This window comes from Bradysia coprophila, unplaced genomic scaffold, assembly GCF_014529535.1.
Source record: "Bradysia coprophila strain Holo2 unplaced genomic scaffold, BU_Bcop_v1 contig_24, whole genome shotgun sequence".
NCBI classification, from domain to species: domain Eukaryota; kingdom Metazoa; phylum Arthropoda; class Insecta; order Diptera; family Sciaridae; genus Bradysia; species Bradysia coprophila.
The window spans coordinates 199,906-224,521 of NW_023503501.1; the positions used below are offsets into that span (position 1 = coordinate 199,906).

Genomic DNA, 24,616 nt, shown 5'->3' on the forward strand with positions numbered 1-24,616 from the left:
AATGTTTTTAAGAGTTCTCTACGCGAGTTAGTTGAATTGAATCTACTATTATGGCACAGTGACAATGATTTCCTACTCCAACTCTAAATTTCAGTTGTGCATTTCGCACTACACGGTGCGGATCGCGAATCCCTAATCAAATATAGTTCCGGGAAACCGTAATTTGATATGAGTATAAGTCTTAATGCACGATATGACACTGTCTGAATTTACGCCGAAACAATAAAATATCACACCGCCTTAATATACCAGCGGCGAATTCCAATTTGTCCAACAAAATTCCATTATAAATCAACCATGAAAGGAATTTTCGCACCGAGGTTTTTTCTAAATGGATTAAAAAATCACAACGGTGTAGTTGACATTTTTGTAATCCCATATCTTGTATAAATATATATAACTCGAGCCGCAAAACTTTATTTTTATTTGCTTTTTCATCAGTAGCACAAACAACTTCTTATTTATATACCACACCACAGCCGAAAAAACAAACCTCAACAAAATATATTGCTCTGCGGCAAATTCTTGATGTTAATATGTTAATGTGTCACTGAAATATCTATCGATTTCAATCAAAATTTAAATTTTTGTTGTTTGCGGTGTGTGCTTAAAAAAAAGTCCGGAACCGTCGTCAACGTTTATTGAGGAACACATTCAAGCGATCAAAGAGAAGTCAAATATTTTGTCAAGAATTCAAGAAAGTGTCGATGAGACATTTTGAAGATGAAGATTGGGGAAATTTTTTGTGTAAAATATACGCGAACAGCGAACATGCTTATTGGAAGGAAAGTCCCACAACATTTTATTATACACAAAACTAATCAGAACGTACGTATCTAACAAAATGATTGACTGTGACCCACTCAAGTTTTCAGCTGCTCAATTGTTTCCACTCAAGTAATTAGGGGCATAGGGGCTGCAACTTAATAAAACATCGTTCATACTAGACTCATCAGCCTTTGCAAGTTTCGCTCATTAGACTCGCACGATACGAAGTAAATCGTGAGAGTCTTTATGTTTTGCCCACCATCGTGTAAGTAAGTGAAATAATCGAAAACGGCCTATATCGTAGTGGGCAATTATTATCAGTATGATATTATAAGACGATTGAGCCATGTCCGTCCGTCCGTCCGTCCGTCCGTCTGTCCGTCCGTCCGTCCGTCTGTCCGTCCGTCCGTCCGTCCGTCCGTCCGTCCGACCGTCCGTCCGTCCGTCCGTCCGTCCGTCTGTCTGTCCGTGTGTCGTAACTTTAGAAAAATATGAAAGGACGGTTGAAGCGACACGCTCAAACTATCCAAACTTTTGATCCCGATCTTTTTGACTCTGCCCATCTACAATTATCACTTGAGTCTGGTATATTGATGAAGGGTGAGCCTTTTCGATCAGACCTCAAAAATTTATAGGTCACAGCGTCTCGCGCAACGACACACATCACTCCATTAAGATTTTTAGTCCCAATCGAATTCACTCTGCCCAACTACCATTCTCACGTATGTCTGATATGTGATAGAGGGTGAGCCTTTTCGATGAGAACTCAAATATTTAAGATGCTTCAACAAAGATGTTCACCGAACGAGCGCTGCGCATAGACTAGTGCTGCTGTAAATTTTTGTAATATTATGTAATAAATTCAATTACGCAATATATGGAAATATTGCGAAATCACATAATGGTGTGATAGTTGACATTCAATAGTTGACTATCAAATGTCGAACAATCTAGTAGCTAGCGGATCATACATTTTAATCAGTCAATATATGACGCTCGTCCAGTTAACATCTCCGCCAAAAAATTCTCCCTCAACTATCAACTATTGATAGTTGTCTATCAATATTGGATAGGTAGAATGTTTAACGGTGATGTCAACTGGACAAGAGTCACGAATTGACTGATTAAAATGTATGATCCGCTCGTCCAGTTAACATCTCCACTAAAACATTCTTCCTCAACTATTGATAGTCAACTATCAATAGTTGATAGTTGAAAGAGAATGTTTTAGCGGAGATGTTAACTAGGCGAGCGTCAAGACTTGACTGATTAAAATGTATGATCCGCTTGCGCCTACGTTGTTCGACATTTGACTATCAATATTTAACTATTAATAGTAAGTACTCTTCATATTATGTGATTTCACAATTGTACCATTTTCGAAATTTAATTTATGTAATAAGGACTACTGTGATTGTAATAGCAGTTACACTCAACTATACTAAATGTGTGGAAATATTGCGAAAATTGTAGTTTCGGAACGTGCGAGTCTATTGCTAACGCGCCTGCCGCGTCAATCTCCTCTTGTTTTTGAATCACATTTGGTCATTGGTGTGAAGTTGGACCATAATAACAAACAAAGTACGCAAATGACTGACAGTTGTCAAAAATGTCTAAATCACCAGTAGTAGTTTCTTGGTCCAACGTGTGCGAGAACTTACCTAATATTTGATTAAAAAGTGAGAAATGTATCTTTAAATTCGGTTGTGATAAAACATGAAGTGAAACAATAGCAGTGCTATATAGTGAACAGAATAGCTTTTGTTGACAACATGAAAGATTTACAAAATCGAGTGTGTAAGTCTGTTTTGTTGATATTCGAAGTGAAATGTAATTCATAACGACGTTAGAAAGCTTAACAAAAGCTTACTCGTTTCCATGCTTCACGTTTCTATATTTGTATTGATTGATTTTGTGTTGATGGGATCGACAATAATGTTGGATGTTTCATTGTCGATCCTGGTGGTGAATATCGGTATCGGATTACGCAGCATAATTGTCGAACACATCTATTCAAAATTGCTCGAGTGTTTTTGTAAAGTTTTAGGTGTGGCAAATCCTAAAATTTGATAAGTTTTCGAAATTTGACTTCGATTTTTTGTAATATTGAGTATGACAAAGGGATATAAAGTGTGGTTGCGGCCAGACACGACAAGGAAGTCGCAGACTCCTGATAGTAACTCTTATGTATTCTCACAATAGGATCACCTAGTTATTGTTAGACCAAAAATTAAATGTTCAGACAAAAGCCACTCCTCCATCAACGTAACTGGGCTTAGAATAAGGGATTATTGGTCAAGGTTCTAGACGAATGTCATCTCAATTCCATTGTTAATCTACACTACCATCACTACCTTAATATTAGTTGAGGCGATTAAACCTATTCACGGATGATATCCTTAATTGTATACAGTAAAACTGAAAGTAATGCAACGTTAATACATACATCGTAGGCAGTAATACTGTTGTATTTTGAAGAACATAAAGCGATCAATTTCTGATGTCACGTTATTGGCATGTCTAATTGCAACTGGATTTTCTTTTACATTAAAAATAACAAACACCCTGACTCATAAATGTATAGACAGTATACCCTAAATATTAGAGCAGCCGATTTTCATTGCTGGTAACCGGTAAAGGAAAACACATCAAATCGCGATACTTTGCGTTATTAGTTTTATATTTGAACATTTTTTGTTTGTCACACTATGACATGCATCAAATGTATATTTTCATCCGTGCGGCGTGAATAATCTCATTTTCTCCACTGAAAATGCGGTGAGAAAATGGTGTTCTGTCGATGCTTTCTCCGATGACAGTTCAGGGGAGAAAATTTTGTATTTTCCGAAAACTCTCTCTGCCAAACAATCTCTCAGCTCTCTGTGTCAAATTCACAACATTATTCATGAAAATTCCAGAGGCTAATTGACACTTTCACCACTTTAAAAACAAGTAGTTTGATTCCCATGGGACGGACAATTCCGTGCAACTGTCACTTTGTTTTCATTTTGAAAAATCGTGAAACAAGTGGATGTGTTTGTTTCGTGGAAACAGTTATTCACGCCACTCACTGATGAAAAATTGTGTGTTCACCTCGGGAAGAAATAGGAAATTTCGACTCAAGCGAATTGCGGCCAGAGCGAAGCGAGTTATACTCTTTCACTTTCACTCTTGTTGAAATTTCCTATTCTCTCCCCTTGGTGAACAAATAACCATTTCATATTTTTTTATATACTCAAGCCAAAGCGTCTCATAATTTTCAGACAATGTGTCGTTGATTTTCTTGTTCGGTACAATCCGGCACCAAGCACAATTTAATTTATTTGTCACCGTCACATGTGAGAAAATTCACACCATAAATTCGAAATTGTTTTTTTTTCGCCGGTTTTTGCTTCATTTTTCCAATAAATTTCATTATTATATTTGCTGGAATGGATTTTCTACGTTTTTTTAAGTATATTTTACGGAACGAAATTGAATACCATTTAAATGGAAAGGTGAATGTTGTGTGTGTTTGTTCACTTGTTGTACATTTTGTACAGTGCACGCGTTCCGGAGCGCTTTAATCATTATTATTTCGTTGGATTGCAATACGAGTGGTATTTATAAAACATGTATGTGTACCGCATACGGATCGGTATTAAAAAAAACCTTAATAGACCAATTGTGAAAAATGTTTCACTAAACAGTTACGAGTATATAAATGTCCGTCGAGCAGTGAAACGCACGAAATCCAATGATAGAGAAAATGGAAAAGTGTGTTTTTTTGTACGTCATCTTCACTTAAAAATTAATTCTGGGATGTTTATAACACGCTAATTAATGCTCTGCACCGTAAAACCAAAGCGATCTCTTTTTTTCGGTAGTGTAAATAAATAGGCTTTCAACACCATTTCGGTTGGATAAACAATATCGGGTGGAATAGTCGAACATTCAAATCAGCTTTTTTTTGTATATTTAATTATTTGTTAAGCGGCAAGATTCGCTCGTATATGTCACATATCAAACGCTTATTGGGATAGTTAAAAATTTCTGTTTATATTTTGCAAGAGACAACCTGCTGTTACAGAACAACATCTGGTCATCGTCAAAGGTGAGTCTTTTTAACATCATTAAATTAGATGTATTTTTTTACGTTTCAAGAAATAAATGTGATAGAATAATTAAAGATGGCCATCGCTACCTACACACAGTCATCGCAGTCTTTATTTACAGAGGAATATTTTTTGAAGAATTTTGTTGATTTAACATCGTCCATGTCTGTTCACATTCGACGAATTTTAAACATTTCTTGTAGCCATTTGAATTTTGTGCTTACATAAGACAGTCCCCAGTCCCCATGGGACCAAAAAACCTTAACGTATAGCTAGAACTGAGATGACAGAATGTCATCCTTTGATAACGAATAGCGATTTAGAAGGGCTCAAAAAAAAAATTGGATGCGAGTCGCGAGACATGCTCGTGCCGTCGATATTTCAGTGCTGTCTCATCAATTATAATCTACTTGAACAAGATTTCTGATTGTAAGACAAACACGAAACTCATGAAACCCGTGAAAGTTCTAGAGAAACGAAATTATGAACAACTTCGGACGGGGTTTCAATGCAGAAATGGAGGCCCCTGTACGTTGCATGTCATTAAAACTGCTTTGAACCCGAATTGGGAAAATATTTATAATTTTGTATTTGTTCAAAATTTCACAAAAAAAGTATGCTTCCGCTTAACTCCCACCGACCCACACGTTTTCGTAGGCTATCTCCCTTAGGTGCGTGCGTAATTTTTAAATGATCATAATCAAATGCATAACAAGTGATGATGAGTTGAAGAATCTACTTTTCGAGCGAATTTTTTTGAACCGAGGCGAAGCCGAGGTTAAATAATCAGACAAAAATATTTTTACTCAAAACAGTGTGCTTCTAGGTAGATAACACATACGTTACTTCGCTGTGTTGATTCTTGTTTTGTTGATTTCTCGCTTTGTTGAGTAAAATAGCGTATTTTTATCTGCTCAAAATGTTTCTTTTGACATTTTGGATTATGTACCACGCCTTTGGCTCTGCACATAACTTTGAAACGTCAAAACAAACATTTTGGACAGAGGTGCATAATCTACTATTATCCCTAGCTATGTAACGTGTTTCTGCAGAAATATTTCAATAACCTCGGGAGAGTATATCTCTCACCTTCAGCTCGGCATATAAGCTTCTCTCATTTGAAGATTAACGAATTTTCCCGCTAGGGAAAACAAAATCATGAAGAACTTAGGTACTTAGGTACTTATATGAAAAGAACGTTTCCACCTTACCGACAAAAACCGTCTCTGTTGGCTACTTTTACAGCTGTTTTTTGGCAAGAGTTTTTTTTCAATCAAATTGTACTAAATGTCGTGATAATTCCAAAAAAACACCAAGTGCTCAAGAATGTAGCAATAATCTGTGTAATTAATTAAATTGCGCTTATTTTTCTTCGCATTAATGAGGCTGAGTCAAATGGGATTTCCTTTGAATCCGTTGCATACGTTGACTCGAAATATTTTTTTCTTTGTTGATCATACCGTCTTGGTGAATGATACTCTTGTAATACTAGTAAACAAAAATAAAAAAATTTTACAGCCCATTCGAATGATCAACCGTTTAATTTTATTGATGTTTTTAAGATACTAACATGTCAAACAGAAATGTGGTCGATAACATTTTGTTTAAGGTCAAATCCGTTTTAAAAACAGAATTTTTTTTGTGTTGTGTTGTAGAGTAAAAGAATCGAGTCAACATTACTTATCAGACACAAACATTATGGAAAATCATTATTTAATTAAATGTCACTCTGGTTTTTATGACAATTATTACAGTAATGTCCGTTTCAAGTTATCGGCCGTCATATCTCTTAGTTTCATTTAATATGACTAACCTTTGTTGAACTTGTCAAAGTGAAGTGGAAAAATGGTTGTTTTGAATTTATGGCTATTGAGAATGTATATTATTTTGAAATTTTATTCAGTAAAATGTTATCTTCAGTTATTTTCCTTCATAACTTTTCTCGTGAATGAACTGACAACATTTGACATTTTATTTATGATGTTAGATGCGCTTGTGACATCACGGTTACATTTTCTCATTCATATTTATTTTGAATTTATTCAATTTTTTTCTCGTCTTTAAGGGGGCTAATCACGCGAAGCTATGGGTGAGCTTTGCATTTTTTTTTAAACAAAAGATAAATGAGATTTCTCTCGAGAAATGTTTTCTTTTATCACATCAGCTACCAGTAATTTGTAATTTGCTGTGTATGATACCACCTTCCGTAGCAAACACTTTACATCGTCCCGTTGTACCTCCTTAGAATTGTGACGGATACTAGAGGTACAGAGGTACGCGGTGCGATTAATTTAGGAAATTAGTTTTCGGAATTACATGAAATCGTCCTTTGTTTTTGAAGTACTTTACCAACACTAGTATGAACCTCTGACCGTAAAGAACTTTGCAAAATGGTTGCATCCGAATCGTACGTGTTTATGCTTTTCGACTGTACCTAACGCTAATGTGATAATAGCACATTACTGTCTTGCTGGGACATTTTTTTTAGTTTTCGAGCCGAAAGCGAGATATGCATCCCACACGCCAGGACAGTACTTTGTTGACTTGTGACCAGAAAATGCGAAAAACCGGTTTTGAGTGAGACTGTAATGACGCAAGACAACAAAAAATGGAACAGTCTAGGTCAAAAAAGTGAGTATTATGCACAAATTTGAATGTGTGCGCTCGTTTAAAGTGCAGAAAAAGAAAAAAAGTTATTCAACTGGTTTCGATGAAGTGATATGTCAAAATTTATTTGTAAAAGTCTAGTTAACTAGGAACAAACCAGTTCAGTTAACTGAGATGGGGACACACTCTTCTTGACATTCTCTTTTGACTATCTACTGATCCTCGTGCGAGAATTTATTTCACTCGTTCCTGCTTCGCCTACACTCGTTGCTGCTTAGCCTCCACTCGTTCCTGCTTCGCCTCCACTCGTTCCTCCTTCGCCTCCACTCGTTCCTCCTTCGCCTCCACTCGTTCCTCCTTCGCCTCCACTCGTTACTGCTTCGCCCCCACTCGTTCCTGCTTCGCCTCCACTCGTTCCTCCTTCGCCTCCACTCGTTCTTGCTTCGCCTCCACTCGTTACACAATATACTATCGCACACATTCAAACTTGTACAATCATGACCCATTTATTCACTTACCAAGTTTGTAACACACCCTATTGTCTTTCATCAAAATATTCGAAATTAATCTACGAGCTACGAGTGTTTCGGCGTGTTTAATCTCCATTCTCCCACAAATCAAATCAATTTCAAACAAATTAATTCAAAGATAGATTTGTCATTGACATACAAAATATTCGAGCGAGTAAACATTGTACAATGTACAGACGAATCGATTTTTACTCCGTTCTATAAAAATCGAAAATATCATTTCGACCACGGGAGAATGATTTTTCATCAAACAATAACAGAAATTAATTAAAACCAGCGTGTTAATTAATCACATTATTAATTGCTTTATTGCAAACATGCGCTTGCAATTCATTCCGACACCACCGAATCAATAGCTTAATTTATGATCATGATACTATACAGATGCTATCCTTCAATTTATATGCTGAGAGATGGATCTGATATAGTATTTTGTTTGTGAATTTGAAATTGTGTTCGTCGTTCAGTGTACAATTCTATTTTCGTTTGTCGATGAATATGACTGGCTGCAATTAATTGTATTGTAAGTATTGTAAATGTTTCCATTCCATGTCGACGAATAATTAGAACGATACTATACCGAATGTCGTCATTTTTCTCTCCATGATTAGTAACCACCCGATTGGACTAGGTGTCTTGAAAAAAGCGACACACCATGCTACCATTATTGAAAACATTGCGGATGAGTCAGAAGAGCAGAAAAGGCGAGGAGAGATATGTGTTTGCTTAAGGGGGTTTTCAAGGGTTTCAAGGTTCCACAAGAATGTTTGGTTTGTTTTCATCCACGGCACTCAATTTACGGTAATTTAATTTTTTCCAATGGGTGCACCAGAAGCTGGTGAAGGCTTGTTGAAGTTTAAAAATAATAATTTTTAGAAGGTTCATCTGTCGGTATGACTAATTACAACATTTTTCAAGAATCCTCAAGAAGACGACTTAAAAATAAAACATTTTTGTGCAACTTGCTAATTGAAACCTTACAGTGACCTGCAAAGACTTGAGCGTGCCAAATTTCTATGACATCACAATATTGAGATGAAATTCCAAATTTTCACTTTGTTTCACCGTATTCAATTGACTTGCGTAAATCCCGCATATTATATTCATTACACCTCAATTTCTGACCTTAATAGAACCATTTCAAAGTCGTAATTTCTATTAAATAAATGTCTTTCCCATCAGTAGCCAAGTTTCACATCTGTGTGTGCGTTGTATCAAATTCTTAATCATAACTAATGTTTAATTAATTGAGACGCGTTATCTTATTAATTATAATTTTATTGAATAAAATGGAAACCGCATCATTATATAGACACTCTTTGTGGCTTCGTTTTTTTTTACACAGATATTTCCATTTTGCTATCGAAAACGTCAATTAAGATGTGATTATCTTTCTTTTTATTTGAATTTATTTACAAAAAACCTATGGTGTGTGGCTGGTAATTATCGTTATTTATAAAGTTTAATGTTTTTTATTTATTCTGTTGGAGGTTTCCAGTTTCTGTTTATTGTTTTACATTTTGGAGAATTGAATGGAGATGTGAATGGCTACAAAATGTTTGGTTTTACTCTTTAAAAACACAAATACCGTTGAGAAAATCCAATGTTCACCTAAAAAAATCACAAAACTAGCTCTTTGTAAACTGTGGACAAAGCGTTTACTGACAGGGCATATTTTTCGGAATTCTATTTTTTCTGGGCATGCTTGCTAGAAATTCGTGATTCCACATTTAAAAACTTTTTAAAAACTGAAAAAAATATTTTTTTGACTGAAATCTCTGTTCCTTATGATCATAGTGAAAACTAATGTTCTACATTTTACACGGCTAAGTTCGTAGATGGACACTATTAAAGTAGTGGAATGGTCATAATTCTGGTTGCCACAGAAAACGCTTAAGGTTTTACCACTACCACGCGCTTGCATGTAGCAGCTTCATTCGTATAAACAAGTATAAACAGTTTTGATTGTATATGTGGATCAGCTGAAAAACGGCTGAAGCAAATTCATGCTCAAATTTCATTGCCTCTGACTGTACACCGATTTTCAAAGTTTTTCTTTCAATTCAATAAACGAAGGATTAAATTCTTGAGTCTCACGTTAAGGTCGTAGGCGAATAACATTGGAGCAACAATATGGGAGTAATTCTACACAGATGTTCTTCCTTGTTACCACATTACATTTAGTAATTTTTTACCAGATTTTCATTTTTTTTTCGAGTCCACGAAGGACTAAGAACTTAAAGTAACGAAATAGTAGTTATTTTATGAAGGTACATCCAAGTGGAGGGGTCTAGTTCTTCAAAATTCAGAAAGTCCAGAAAATTTTCTTGATAAAGTCGGAGCATTATAATTTGATCGATTCTGCTCATTTAATTAATTTTTAAATAATTGTAGTTTTCGAAGAAATCATTTCGAAAACATTACAGTATAAAAGCTTAGAAGCGTGCATTTGAACGGATTACCCGCAGGTATACCGCGAGTAAACAGCTCTAATGCGCATGTGTAAGCTTTTATACTGTAATGTTTTCGAAATGATTTCTTGAAAAACTACAATTATTTAAAAATGAATAGAATCGATCAAATTATAATGCTTCGACCTTAAAATGGGCCCTGGTTGTCAGATTGTCTTTGTTTAATTTAGATCAAATATACGATTGCTTGAGGCTGGAGATATGAGACTATTTTTAGCCCCGTACGAAGTACAAGGGGCTAATAGGATTACGATGCCGTGTGTAATTGATGGAATTCGAAGCAGACGGTAAGGGCAAAGTGTTTGCCTATGTTCATAGATGACGAATCCGCAATAAAAATTTGGGCCGTCTGTCCGTCTGTCTGTCACGTCGATATCTTAAGTAAATCAAATCCGATTTCAAAATTTTTTTTTTCCCTGAAAGATAGTCAAAATAGTGAGGCTAAGTTCGAAGATGGGCGATTTTGGGTCGACCCCTCCCGAGCTGTGGCCCCATAAGTGATTTAACGTTTTCCGAAGATATCTCTGGCCATTTAAAGGCTACACTTGTAAGTGATACGTCAAATGAAAGGTATTTACAATACCGATCGACGAAAAAAAAGTTTATGGAAATTGGATGACCGACTCGTGAGTTAGACCCCTTGGTGTGAACTAGGTACAGGGCGGCAACCCGTTTTTGCTTGAACGTTGGCCAAATTTGAACGGATTTAGATAGATTTTGCTTTCGATAGGTATTGACCGTACCAATCAGGGAAAAAAAAGTTCATGAAATTCGGTTCACCTGAGCGTGAGCTAGGTCTCTTGGAGTGAGCTTATATGAGGCTACTCGGCCGTAGAGTGAAGGTGGTGTTTTTTTGTTAATATCTCGAGTAAAATTTGACCAAATTTCATGATTTTTTTTTGTTTGAAAGGTACTAACGAATGTAAAGCAGCCGTACTACTTTCCACCTCCTAACAAAATGGCCGTCGGCTGCCATTTTGGATTTTTGTAAAAACAATATAAATCGGTGAAAATAATTCTTACAAAGTTATTGATCAGTGGGAAGTGATTGGTTATGTGTGTGTGGTGTTTCAAGGATCCCAAATATGGATATCTATATATAAATATATATAGCTATATTGAGCTATATAACGGTATAGATAGTTATTTTGAGCTATATACTAGCATATTTATCAGTAAATTGTTTATTTATAGGTAAATATAGGTTAATATAGGACTGAGGAAATTGTAAGTCAATTTGAAATTTGTGTTACGTTTGAAAGGAACATCGTACGGGGCTTCGTAATTGCGCTATGCGCAATTTTTAAGACGTACAAATTTCATAAGAATTTTACTTTACCGACGTTTACGGGAAGAGTATGGCTACGGACGAACTAGGGTCACGTGCACAATAGATTTACGGGTTCGTACGGGGCTCAGTCGCAGCAAACGCTCCGACTGTTCTGACGGCTCGTTTTTAGTAATTTAGTGAATTTTTCCATTTTTCCTCAATTTTTGTGAAATCAATTTTTGTGAAAATAAAGGAAAATGTGGGAAATCTTGGGAAAAAATTTTCACGACAATAGAGAGGAAAAATTAAACTAAAAGTGTTGCATTGGTTTCAGTAGATTTTTCGGTCCATCAATGAACTATCGTTTGAGGAAAAGTTAGGAAAGAACTACCGCCACATTTAGTTCAAGCAACCAAGAAGATTATTAAACTAAAAACTGAAACCACAGCACCATATACTGGCGCAACAAGGTGTATTTGCAGGAACGTGCTAGATATTTTTTAATTCTGTGAGAAGGAATGCAATCAAATCGATTAATGTAGATTAATTCTGACCAAACCCCGATATAATTTGTTCGATGCAACAAGGTTAAAAATTGGACTGGCAATTCGAAATTGGGGACCACCATTGAAACGGGACCATACGTGAAAATGTAAAACGTGCATAATGTCGATAATTGATTAGCACAAAAAACTATCATTAATTCTATTAAAAAATGAAACCGCATTGATAGGCACGTATATTATTGTGAAGCATAGAACTACCAAGAGCCATTAGAACGAATGAAACCTACTCTCGCAATTAGTTGAGGCGCAAAAACCACACAACCAACATCCTCATAACACTCGCACTCTATATGGGTTGCACAACAGATGGCATTCAAATGGTTTACGAAAAAAAGAAACACTTAGAAACCGCAAAACAGAAGGTTTTTGTTGTTATAACATACACATTCGTTTGACCGTAGCTTTGTGTTATATATATGTTTTATCCAATGTGTAATTGCTGCATACCAAATTGAATTGTACCGCAGTTACACTAAAGAAATGGTTTCGTTACACAACCAAAAAAGATAAAGAAAGTCGGTATATGGAATCCGCAGTATATATGGATATATGGATGAACTTTGATGAATTTAATTTGTTTTATTTTTTGCGAAAGATATGAAAGGTGTACAGTAGAATCAATTTGAATCGTTTTTTTTTGGTTGGTGATGATGTTGAATATGAAAACGTGATGACACTCTATTGATGTAAGCATACCAAACTTTTTGTGTAAATTCAAATTTTTTACCACTTGAAGGCCTGTTACCTTGGTTCATGTGGTTTTTTAATTTCGAATGTGAAGCTTACGATTTAGTAAAACGGAAAAGAAGACGAAATGATGCCAGCAGACGATCAATAATTTTTTACAGTTTTTCTGCATCGAGCTGGAGGTAAATTTCAAGTTCCACCCGTTGAAAAGTGCAGATGGCGATTGGGGCTATTAAGATTAGCGTATGAGACTCAAATAAGACTAAGACTCACATTAGACTCAATCGTAAGTAAAATGTTCATTTAAGGTGTACAACTATACGTTGATCTAGTTGCGATTGGGTCTGGTAGTTCATCTGCAGCTCAAGAAGACCATTTCTTCACAAAAAGTAAAATATGAGTCTTGGACTAAAGCGGATTGGAATTTAGTCCTAGAGGTCGCCATACCTCGCGTCTCAGTTGTTTTTGAACAAAAGAGTGAAGAGCTCGTTATGAGACACCTGGCTCAATTGTGTCAGTCGATGGTGATTTTCTTGATTGAGGTCTGTGGGCACTGTTATTGCAGATCGTCTTGTCGTAACGATAAGAAATGACCATGTTGGACTTTGCAGTTTTAAATTTTTGTTAGTAAAATGATCTTTGGCGTGCTTGGACGTGTGTCATTATGATTCAGATCATAGGGTAAACGATAAGAAATTAAAATTCGATTTTGTCGAATATTGAAGCTCTTGAGCATTGAATGACTGACACTAGGTCCCCTAGGTATCTGTTGTGGACAGACGACTTTAAACAATTTCACGAGTTGAAGCTTGAACAAGGCGACAATCGAAATTGCCTAAACACAAAGGGCTAAATTACGAGAAGAATTCGAAAATTTGGCGCCATGGCAACCACAGAACCATTTTTTATCACTCATGGGAAAACATTACCCTAGACAGTATCCCTGACCTTATGTAGGACTGAAAAGTACGCGGGCTCTCGGTTCATTAATTCAGCATTTTCCTCTATTACAGACTTTGGACTCCCACTACTGTCATGTTTAGGGAACACCAACGAAAGAAATAGATAAAATTTTCACTGTTGAGCCGCTTTTAACAGACCGACCTTACCTTTCCAATAATCATTCAGCCTCGATACATCGGAGATCGAAGCAAATAAAAATAACAGAAATAATGAGCATTTGCTCGCCAGCTCAAAATAATCGTAATGGTTTCAAATATCGTATACACGGCATGGACAGCAAAAATTAGACATTAGTTTGGTATGCCACTAAAAATAAAATTTCCCGTTCAAACTATACGCAAATAATTTACTGCCCGATTGGGAATTGAATAAATTGTTATGCATATCTCCATAAATTTATAAAGGGTTTTCTGTTCGTGGCACATTGAAAGTATATCTCTGACTTCACTTGTGCCGTGAAAACCTTTTGTGCAATGGTTATATCGGTTCATTGGTATAAACGGTTATAAATATTCGAATAATGGTCAAATGGTTTTCTCTGTGCTAGCCGAACAATGGATTTGCTTTTGCTGTGAATATGCCATCCCTTAGGAAACATAAAACTTTGTTAAAGAGATCGAAAATATTATAATTGGTCAATTCATTTTAAACGCTCGTCGTCTGCCGAATTTACACCGGTACATATCACACTAATCAGCGTCACACAATACGAAACCTAATTGGGTCAAAGTACTCATTGAAACAAACACAGAAATAACGAACCTTTTCTAGCCGATTTCATTCATTCATAAATTCAGTCACACAATAAATAACCACAAGCATCTTGTGTGTTTTGCATATTTAAAACGAAACAAAAAACAAAATTTATGAAAAATCACATGAAATGAAACTTATGAAGAGATAATGGAAGCATGTAGTATTGTGACAGCCTCTTAATCATTCCATGTGTAGACAATATTGAATGGATCGAGCGTGTCTTGTTTGAAATGCCCAGTAGCTTTCGAGTAACCATAATGTAGTATTGTAGGCACAATATCTTATCGGTTCGGCTCTTTTGTTGTAGATATTGTGACTTTGTTTGGTTGCTGTTTAAAATGCTTTTTGTTATTGTTCCATTCCGTTTATTTTTGTCTCTACTAAAATTATTCAAATCGTTGTGTGTTGTGACAATTTTTTATTGTACGACAATAAAACGTCGTCCCACGTCTTTGAATTTATAGTACCGTCGATGGATGGACGTGCTTGGTGTAGATGAACGGTGTGCACATTTGTAGAAGCATTGGCAAGAATGGTTCCTTTTTCCCTGAACAGCAATTGAGTGAAATAAGAAGGGGATAAAATAGCTATTTCCTCCCCTCAGCTGAAGCTACGGTAGCCTTTGTTTTGAAAAACGTTTACCTCGGGAAAAAGTTGGAAATTGAATTTTCTCAGGTGACTTGTGGCATCGCTACGCTCTCAACCCCTCGAAATGCAATCTCCAACTTTTCCTTGTTGAACAAATAAGTATTATGAAACCACGAATTGTTGAGTCTAGTAGACGTAATAGATTTTTGTGTAATTCTAGTACATTTCCTCGATTACTAATGTCAGCGCTCTATATTTTCGTGAACCAACTTCACTGCTATGATATTTCATGAATGAGTATACAAGATTGAAGATGCTTCACCAAAAAATAGATCGCAAAGAATTTAAGTATCGAAAAAAATTGTCGTGTCTCGTCTCAACAGGTCAACGAGGTTTCCCTATAGCAGCAAGTGACAATTGGAAGTGTCTGTCTCACTTTTCAGGAGCACCAAATATAATATTTGGATTATGTCGTGGGTCGTAATAGTAGGCAAAATCAACTATGCCATTCCGCTCTCCATATTCTGATTTCATGTAATTTGAAAAAAATATCACAGATTAATAAACCCAAATGAAATTGACATTATTGTGCATAAAAGACGTAATTTAAAACCTAACCGAGTGTGTGTATAATAACCAGAGATATCTCTTTTTTCTGGTTTTGTTTGAACAAAACCGTTTTCCACGTTCAAAGTACTTTTGTTACTCCGTGTGTGTTATATCAGATAAAAAAATTTATAAAAAATTGTTTTCATTGCGATGTGAATAATAAACAACATGAGGAAATGTGTCCGATTTTACGTCAGTAAGATTTTTATTTTTCAGTAGCTTCTTCCTTCGTCTTCTTGAAATCGAAATGTTTGATTAATTGAAAATGACACTGAACACAATAGAAATCGGTAATCAGTGCGTCAATGAAATCCAAGATAAATCCTCTGTACTTACTCATTCTGTATTAATTTAGGGATGGACTGGACGGTCACTGCACTTTATTTTTAACGGATTAGCAATGTGTCGTACGTTTGGACTAGCAACGAAAATGTATGTGAGTAAATTGAGGGGAAAACTACGCGAGCATACTCTGTCCCATCTACTTCCATTGACGTACTAATTTCCTAGTATTTGCTTGCTTTATCAAAAATGATTTCATTCTTGTTTATACCATCGAGAAACAATAGTTCATTTCACATGTGACAAATGATGACAACGATGCTGTATGTGTTTTAACAAACATTTTTTCTATCGCTTTCTCAGAACTTAGAACAAACAATAATAAATGTCACTCGCTCTTCTGCTGATCATCTGTTATTGACAACGACGCTAAAAATGAATGATGATCTCTAGTTTATATAGTAGAACATACAGTAGAACCAAAGAAGTACTAGATTTCGTTTCAAACATTAAACAAAAGAAGTTTATTAAAGGTAAAAAGAAAACCTTGAGACCACGATACTGGATCGGTTCTTCCTGAGCTAGGACCGCCTAAGTGTTTTAATGCAAATGAAACGACAAATGATATTGACGATACTAACTAAGGAAAAAAGTTTATTAAAATCGGTTCACCGGATCATGAGTTAGGGCTTAGATTCCTAGAATTGGGAGGCTACTGCATATAAAATGGAATCAATTTCAGTAAACGGACTGGCTCAAAAAAGCCATTCGGGCGTTGTATGTAGAAATTTTGCCCTTTATTCGTACAAAAATCAAAAGGCCCTTCGGGAATCGCCCGAACGAGCTTCCGCGGACAATTTACTGAAGTAAATAATAGGGTTACGGACCGTAACTTACAGACGCACTAGAGTTAGGGATGCACTAGTGCTACGGTTTCGTATGGGGCTAAAGGCATAACGTCTCACCTCTTTTTCATCTACTATTTTTTCAACAAAACCAAGGTCAATCAACTAATGTTAATGCAAAATTTTGGTAAAATGTACGTCCAGAAACGGTACCGATGAAAGCATAAATATCCGATGAAACTATACCGCGTAAAGTTTATTGAAATATCTCTTAGTTTTAATGAAACCATTTTCTCCTAGTTGAATAAGCATAAATCTCTCCGCATACGTGAAAATTATCCTTCCGCATATATTTGATGATTATATGCATCAATAAAAGTTAATTGATTTTTTAACGGATTACGAATACACCGAAAAAAACATTATTTTTCAATAAAAATATTGAGAAGAAAAAAAAAACTTAAAAATAAATCTTGCAGTACACTCGTACGAGGCTTATTAACCGAGCATAGACAGAACTCGATTGATCATTCATTATACAACGATATTAATATCGAAATAAATTGGGCAATTTTAAATTATTATTTTTTTCTGGGGGATAACAAATTGATAGACCATCATATTGTCCATCATTATGTATCAAAATAATTGAATTTATAACTTTTTTCACCGAAAAAAAAAAATTATTAAAATAATATGGAAATTGGTGTAGAGAAAAAGGTAAATTTTATTTTTTTTTTGGTATGGTCGGTGAGTAATTGTGGGAATATCGAAATCAGTAGATTAATGCTCGTTTTTTTCGGTTTGTTGATATTGTTTCTATAATAATGTTAATGCCGGTCCATTGGTGTTGGATTGTTGTGTGAAAAATTAAAAATTCAATTGATAATGAGTGTGATAGACTCGTACATGAACATTTTTTTTCATTATCCGGAATAATATTTCTTTTGAGCAAGGTTCTTGATCTTGTCGTAATGACTTTAATCACCTTGATTCCGATAGTTATTTCTTTTATTAAATAAAAAAAAACGTAACAAAATGATGTTCTATATACACAATTTTAAACATATCTAACGATTGGAATATATCGGATTGAATTGATTTCAAATACACAGTTACTCAATTATAGCAGGAAAATATTACACACATGCAATTAGTCTAAAAGTTCAATCTGATAATTTATGGGTCTATTGAGAAAGTGCCTTACAGAAAATCGCGCATACAAGAGGCTGAATCACGATCAGATAATAATAAATATCACCATAAGGTATAAATATAGACGTTGTTTTTTATAAGCTGCTAAGTAAATGTTAAGTGAAACGACCAACTATTTTAGACTGTTCGAATTTGTCGATGTGTTTGCACATATTTGATCAACATTTCAATCAGCCAAGAGATGAAATAGGATTGGAATGACAACAAAAATGGAACCGAAAAATAAATCAAGATTTTGGGTCTCCTAAGCACTTAAAAATTAAAATGCAGAGTTGATTTGAGTAATGGTTATACAATTGGCGCACTTACCTCAGAATTTGAATTTTAAGTGAACGAGTAGTGACTAGTGATCGATTGAAGCGAAATAGCCCGAACGAACGGACGGGATGGCTCAGTTGTTATTTACTAGCCTTCCATCCAATGGAATCTCGTGTGCGAAACAATTCCACATGGAATTTTTCTAGTGATTTTATCACATTGGTAACGTCCTTAAAGTTCAGTCAATCTTCATAATTTGGGTAGGTGCAGTGTGTTTGGGGGCTGCAACGATGTACACACTGAGTGACTCGTATGATGTAAGCCAAATACGATGAATTTGTTTCATATGTCTAGCCATTTAGGCGAGATGTCTCAGCACCTAACTTTCTTCAGAGAGTATACCCTCAATCATTCAAGACAGGTACGTGTGTAATTTTTCACGCAAAGTGACAAATACTCGAGGGTAGTATGACGATTTACCGCTGCCTTCATTAGATTTTCATACTTTCGATTTTGAATTTTCAGTGCACTTATGGCGTGAATAGATCAGAGGATTCGCTCGTTTGTGCTACACTCAACGTTGGCCTCGACCTTACTATACGATCTTAGTTAGGATATTCGTCTGCAAAACTTCATTTCGATAACGAAATACAAAAAGGGGCAAATTTTGATTCATTTGGAAGATTTTGTATTCAAGCACTAGTACGTTTTCAAAGCCATTGTTATTTACAATGGCACACAACATGAACTCATCGTAATTAAATATTTACGTCTCTAGCCAAAATCAAAAATCCATATAATTATGATACAGTTGTCAGGGTCAGCACAGCGACAACTGTCACATTTCGATCTTCGTCGAGCGCATCTGCAGGAGAACTGGTTTATCTTTGAGGGGAAGTATGTCATGCTTCTGTCTAAGCTGTCTCAGCGAAATGAAATTTGATTAAGTTTTCAGGTCACATCACCAAGAATTCGTAACGAAATTAGTCGATGATTGCGAAGGAAGCTGCAATTACCTAATTTTCACAATGTAGTGCATTACGTCTCTACTCACTGCAGAACAAGCACCAAAACACAACTTAAGTCAGGGCCTGCTCGATGCAGTAGTCAGAATTTCTCATATGTTGTGACTATTGGTATAAGTCCACTGCGCTCCGACGTTCCATACAAAAGAAGGTCAATTGTTTAGTTTTACATGCTTATGCACGGTAAAGTTCACTTTACATCACTGTTTGTGACAGGGAAAATGCACTTACCGTCCACAAACATGTAAAATGTGTTACGTCACTGCTTGTTTAGGCACATGTGATTACTCCACTCGCCTTCGGCTTGTTCCGCAAACCTCACACTTGCCTAAACAAATATTTACAAGCAGTGACGTAACATACTAAAAAATATCTGCTCTAGTGCTAGGGTTTGCAGTGCGTTTCGTCCAATTTCATGTTTCTAATGTATCGCCAAAATCATCGAAACCACCGAGAACATCGTTTTAGTAGGTTCGGGTATAAAGAAGAGTTCCACGTCTAATATGGAGAATATGATAAAAAGCATAATTGAGGCTAAACATATATGTAAGCTCTTCTTGGAAACTCTGTATGACAAATTGATGGCTTGTTGAACCCTAAGGGACACAAAAACTTGTCACGACATAATGACAATGCCGTAGTTCTGTGGCACATGTCAGGAAATTTTATTTTACATGCCTTTTTTTGCCTCTTAAAGACATTCTCAATTTTGTTTTTATTGTGACTTACATATCGTTTTTGTATACTTATTGCTTTGGAGCATCGGAACAAAAAAAATGAGTAAAAATAAAAACAATAAACGCAAAAAGCGTGATCACATAACATGCAAGAAACGATGGTATTTTATAATGATGAGTTGATGAAATTACACAATTCTTAATCGAATTTAAATGAATGTGATTTCACTATTGATTGGTTACGTGTTCAATTATTTGTTGTTGAACATTGTAAATGTGGATTTTCAATTAGAAATTTTTTTGATACGAACACATTTTTCCGAGTAAACAATAACGAACTGAGATTGAGTTACCATCAGCTGAATATTATGTAGATTGATGTGTTTTATTCTCGCCCGATTTTCGATTTGTTATTCATATGGTGAGGCAATGCTGACCCGACATAGTTGGTACATTTTTTTAAATAAAATATTTTACGTGAACTCTATTACATGAGATCTATTATGCACAACGCAGTTTTATCTAATATTTCAACGAATATCGTATAATTAGGTCTCTAATTCTACAAGTCGGTCGACCTAGTCGAAAAATCCAAGAAATATATTTGAGATTCTAACTATTCTAACTTCTTTTATGTGGTCGTATTTTCGATAGATAGACAACAGCAATTTACATGACTAGAGGCGAAGCCGAAGTCAATGAAGACACGAAAACGAGACTTTTTTTTTATCCCGAGTTATTTAATGGATTGGATTTGAATGATGAAAGAGTTGAAAGATCGTGTTCCATAGCGACTGCTAACCTCTGGAAGGTCAAATAGTCTTTTTCCTAATTTAACTTAAGTGCAAATAGTGTATTAGAACATTATAATTAACTTCAATTTAAGTATGGGAAAAAAATTAACTTATTAATGCACATTGCACATGACCGAAAAGTACGTATCCTTACGATTCTCTCTATTGACCATAATTGCTGATCCAAGAAGAGACTATTCGCACATTGTGCCTCTTCTTCACTATTCGCACTTTTTGAGGAAGTAGCCTTTTGTCAAGGTCGAACAAAATAACCTAATGTCAAAATGTTGGCTCAAAACCGTTTAAAAAAATTGTTACAAAATTTTTCGAGATAACATCGGCGAGGTAAAATTCGAGGACGTCACTTATCACCACTGGGAAGCTGCTTTCACTTACTTCACTCACCCAACCTGATCAACCCAAAGCTATTCTTTTCGTGACGTAATATGCAGTAACTTTTCAATGTAGTAATTTCGGCATCGTTAGAGATTTAGTGGGAACATCTCGAAATGTCGAAATTTAGCTAAAACCAAACAAACATTTTTTGGTCATATCTCCCCGAGACTTTATGCCTATAATGACCTCATATTGGTGTCAAACTACGCGTCTTTTCACAAATTAGCTAAAAAAATGCACACACTTTAATGGTGGTATCTCCCTGAGAATTTGGGCCACTGACCTAACACTACGCGTCTGGCCAACAGCTTTCAGGGAAAAAAAGTTTACCGCAATCTGTTAACATTTGGTGAAAATATTTCGAAAAGTCACAAATTAGCTGGAATATCCGCTTCAATTTGTAGAAGGATGAATTCAGTTGATCAAACAGACACCTTCCTAATACAATTTGTAGAAGTATGAATTCAGTAGGAACAAGCCAAAATCCTTTCTTAACAGTTTGTAGAAGGATGAATTCAGTTGGAACAAACGAAACAACATCCCTACGCAGTATGTAGATGGAGAAGGACGAATTTGGTAGGACCAAACAAAACTCTTTCATTGCAAAGTTTGTAGAAGGATGAATTCAGTAGGAACAAGCCAAAATCCTTCCTTAACAGTTTGTACAAGGCTGAATTCAGTTATAACAAACCAAACTACACCCTTACTCAGCATGTAGATGGAGAAGGACGAATTCGGTAAGACCAAACAAAACTCTTTTATTGCAAAGTTTGTAGAAGGATGAATTTAGTTGTATTAAAGAAAACTCCTCCCTCACACAATCTGTAGAAGGATGAATTAGGAACAAAACAAACACCTCAACCATACGATTCATAAAAGGTTAATATAAGCTGACTATTTGATCTAATTAATATTCTGATATAAAGACTGAATGAATACATTAATATTATTTGGTTTCGAAAGCTACCATTACATAATTTTTCTGACAAGATCATTTTCTGGTCATTTATATCATCATCTCTCCATATATTTTCAGTTTCTGAGCGAATTCTGTCCTAAAAATAATATCTGGATTCATGTTTTTTACCTTACAGTGTGCGAATAGCGAAGAAGAGGCTATGTAAGCTCCTGTAACCTCTTTACAATAAGATTAAATGAAGAAGTGGATGTCGCCTTCATGAAAGTATCGCCTTGAGACCCAGTTATCAAATTAAAATTGGATCAAAAAAGATGAACAATCGATGAATTTAAGTGCAAATAGTCTTCTTTTACACTATTTGCACTTAAGTGTAATTAGTGCATTAGAATACTATTTGCACTTAAGTGCAAATAGTGTATTAAAACACTAATTACACTTAAGTGCAAATAGTGTAAAAAAAGACTATTTGCACTTAAGTGCAAATAGTCACTTCGTCTGTAAAAATGGTTTTCTTAGTTATGATACCTCATCTATAGTTACTGACAATTATTTGAATGGTTGTTGTGTTTCTGGTTCCTAGTCAAGCAACACAAGCAGAAAAAGCTGATAAAATTTTACGATTTTCAGATCTGAGTTACAAAACCTTGGCCCTTATACTGAGTTAAAGCTACGAAATCATATGATGATGTAGCTATACATGCTCAAGAGTTAGGATGCCATGAATCGATTTCACACAACGACTAAAATCTAATTCGTTACTGAGCGTACGTTGTCTCTTAGCCTCTTGTTTATAATACCATTACTATAGTCGCTGTCGATAACACACATCATGGTACTTGCTTATCTCTGTTTTGGACAGTAAGACAATAAGACATTGCCCTGAAACTATAAACTATTTCCATAGCATCAGATTTTGATGGTGTGTTACGATCGAATATAATTCAAATTACTGTTCATCATTCGCAAATAATAATCATTTGATGTTTCTAACATTCTGATATGATTTGACTCGAATCGAATGTCAGAAATACCAAATACACATAAATTCCACTCCAAATACCTTAAGTGCATCTAGAATTATTGTACAATAATTTCAAAATTAATTACCGAAGAGATGAATCTAAAAATGATTCCCCATTTCTGTGCAATAACATGATAATCGCCGAGTAATGTAACGTAAATGTAAAAGCAAAAACAATAAACGCTCTGGTAGAAGGAGGGTGTGGGTTCCCGGGGTATTATAATGTTCATTCAGTTAACGTCATTATGAAATATACATGCTGTGTACACATCTCGGTACCACAACATTGATTATTCAAGCACACACATACACATAACATGGAACAAACAGAGTATTTTCCAGCCCAAACAATATGAATCTGATTAACATCAAAGAACGAATTTGTTACAAATGAGTTCACTTTTAATCACATCCCGAAAAGTAAATTTCTCCTGATACTGACGTTATTATTTGGTTGTGCGTATACTTCAAATGTAATTAACATGGTTTTTGGTTGTTTCAAACAAAAAAAAATGTTTAAATATCAAAATAAACACATCAATAGGCAAACCGTAAAGTATTTTACAATTTAATTAAATAAATTTTTATTGATTTTCGGCTATGTTTTGCACAAACAAAAGTTATTTACATTTTTACCGTTATATCGGCTACGGGACAGTCTCAGTCTAGATCTGTGCGTCAATCGGCTACACAATATCTTCGGACGGCTGTAGTGCATCAATCCTAAAACAGTCTTGAAGAATGGGATATGATAGAGGGGTTAAAATTGTGGAACTAAATTTTTTTGTGGGTATCACGAACCGGTAATAGCGGTAAAATAACCGGTTTGGTGTACAACTTTAAACTCGAATATCTCCGTTAAAAAACCATTTTTTCTGATAGAGTTTGCTTTGATCGAATGCCTGATTCATTGCCGATATTTTAAGGAAGAACTTTTTTCTGGGACTGGAAAAATGTCCTAGCTATAGATTGTGGAAATTGTTAACGTCTCTATCGCAAAAATCAGCGATGGCACTGCCTTCGAGTCGGTCTTTTGAGATACGAAATTTAAAAATCAAAATCATTTGTTAGGAAATTAAATTTTCGATCACCATTGTCCATGAAAATATTGTTTGATGAAGTGAGAGAAGAGATCGACTTGCCGACGGCGTCAATCATTGATAGTCCTGTGAAATAATGCTCAAATCCACAATCTCAAAAAACTGCTAACTTTGACCTCAATTGTCCAAATCGAAACATATTTTATTGAAATAAGACTCTTTGGAAAGCAAAGGA

The 24,616-nt window shown here is 35.3% G+C and overlaps 1 protein-coding gene across 1 annotated transcript in view; it reads left to right on the forward strand.

Annotated features, from left to right (window-relative positions):
* Nucleotides 1-4,245: 4,245 nt before the first annotated feature.
* LOC119077594 (zinc finger protein basonuclin-2) overlaps nucleotides 4,246-24,616 on the forward strand; it is a 160,152-nt gene continuing 139,781 nt past the window's right edge. The window contains exon 1 of the mRNA XM_037184803.1: nucleotides 4,246-4,861. The gene's annotated coding sequence lies outside the window, so the exon portion shown is untranslated. The remainder of the gene's footprint in view (nucleotides 4,862-24,616) is intronic.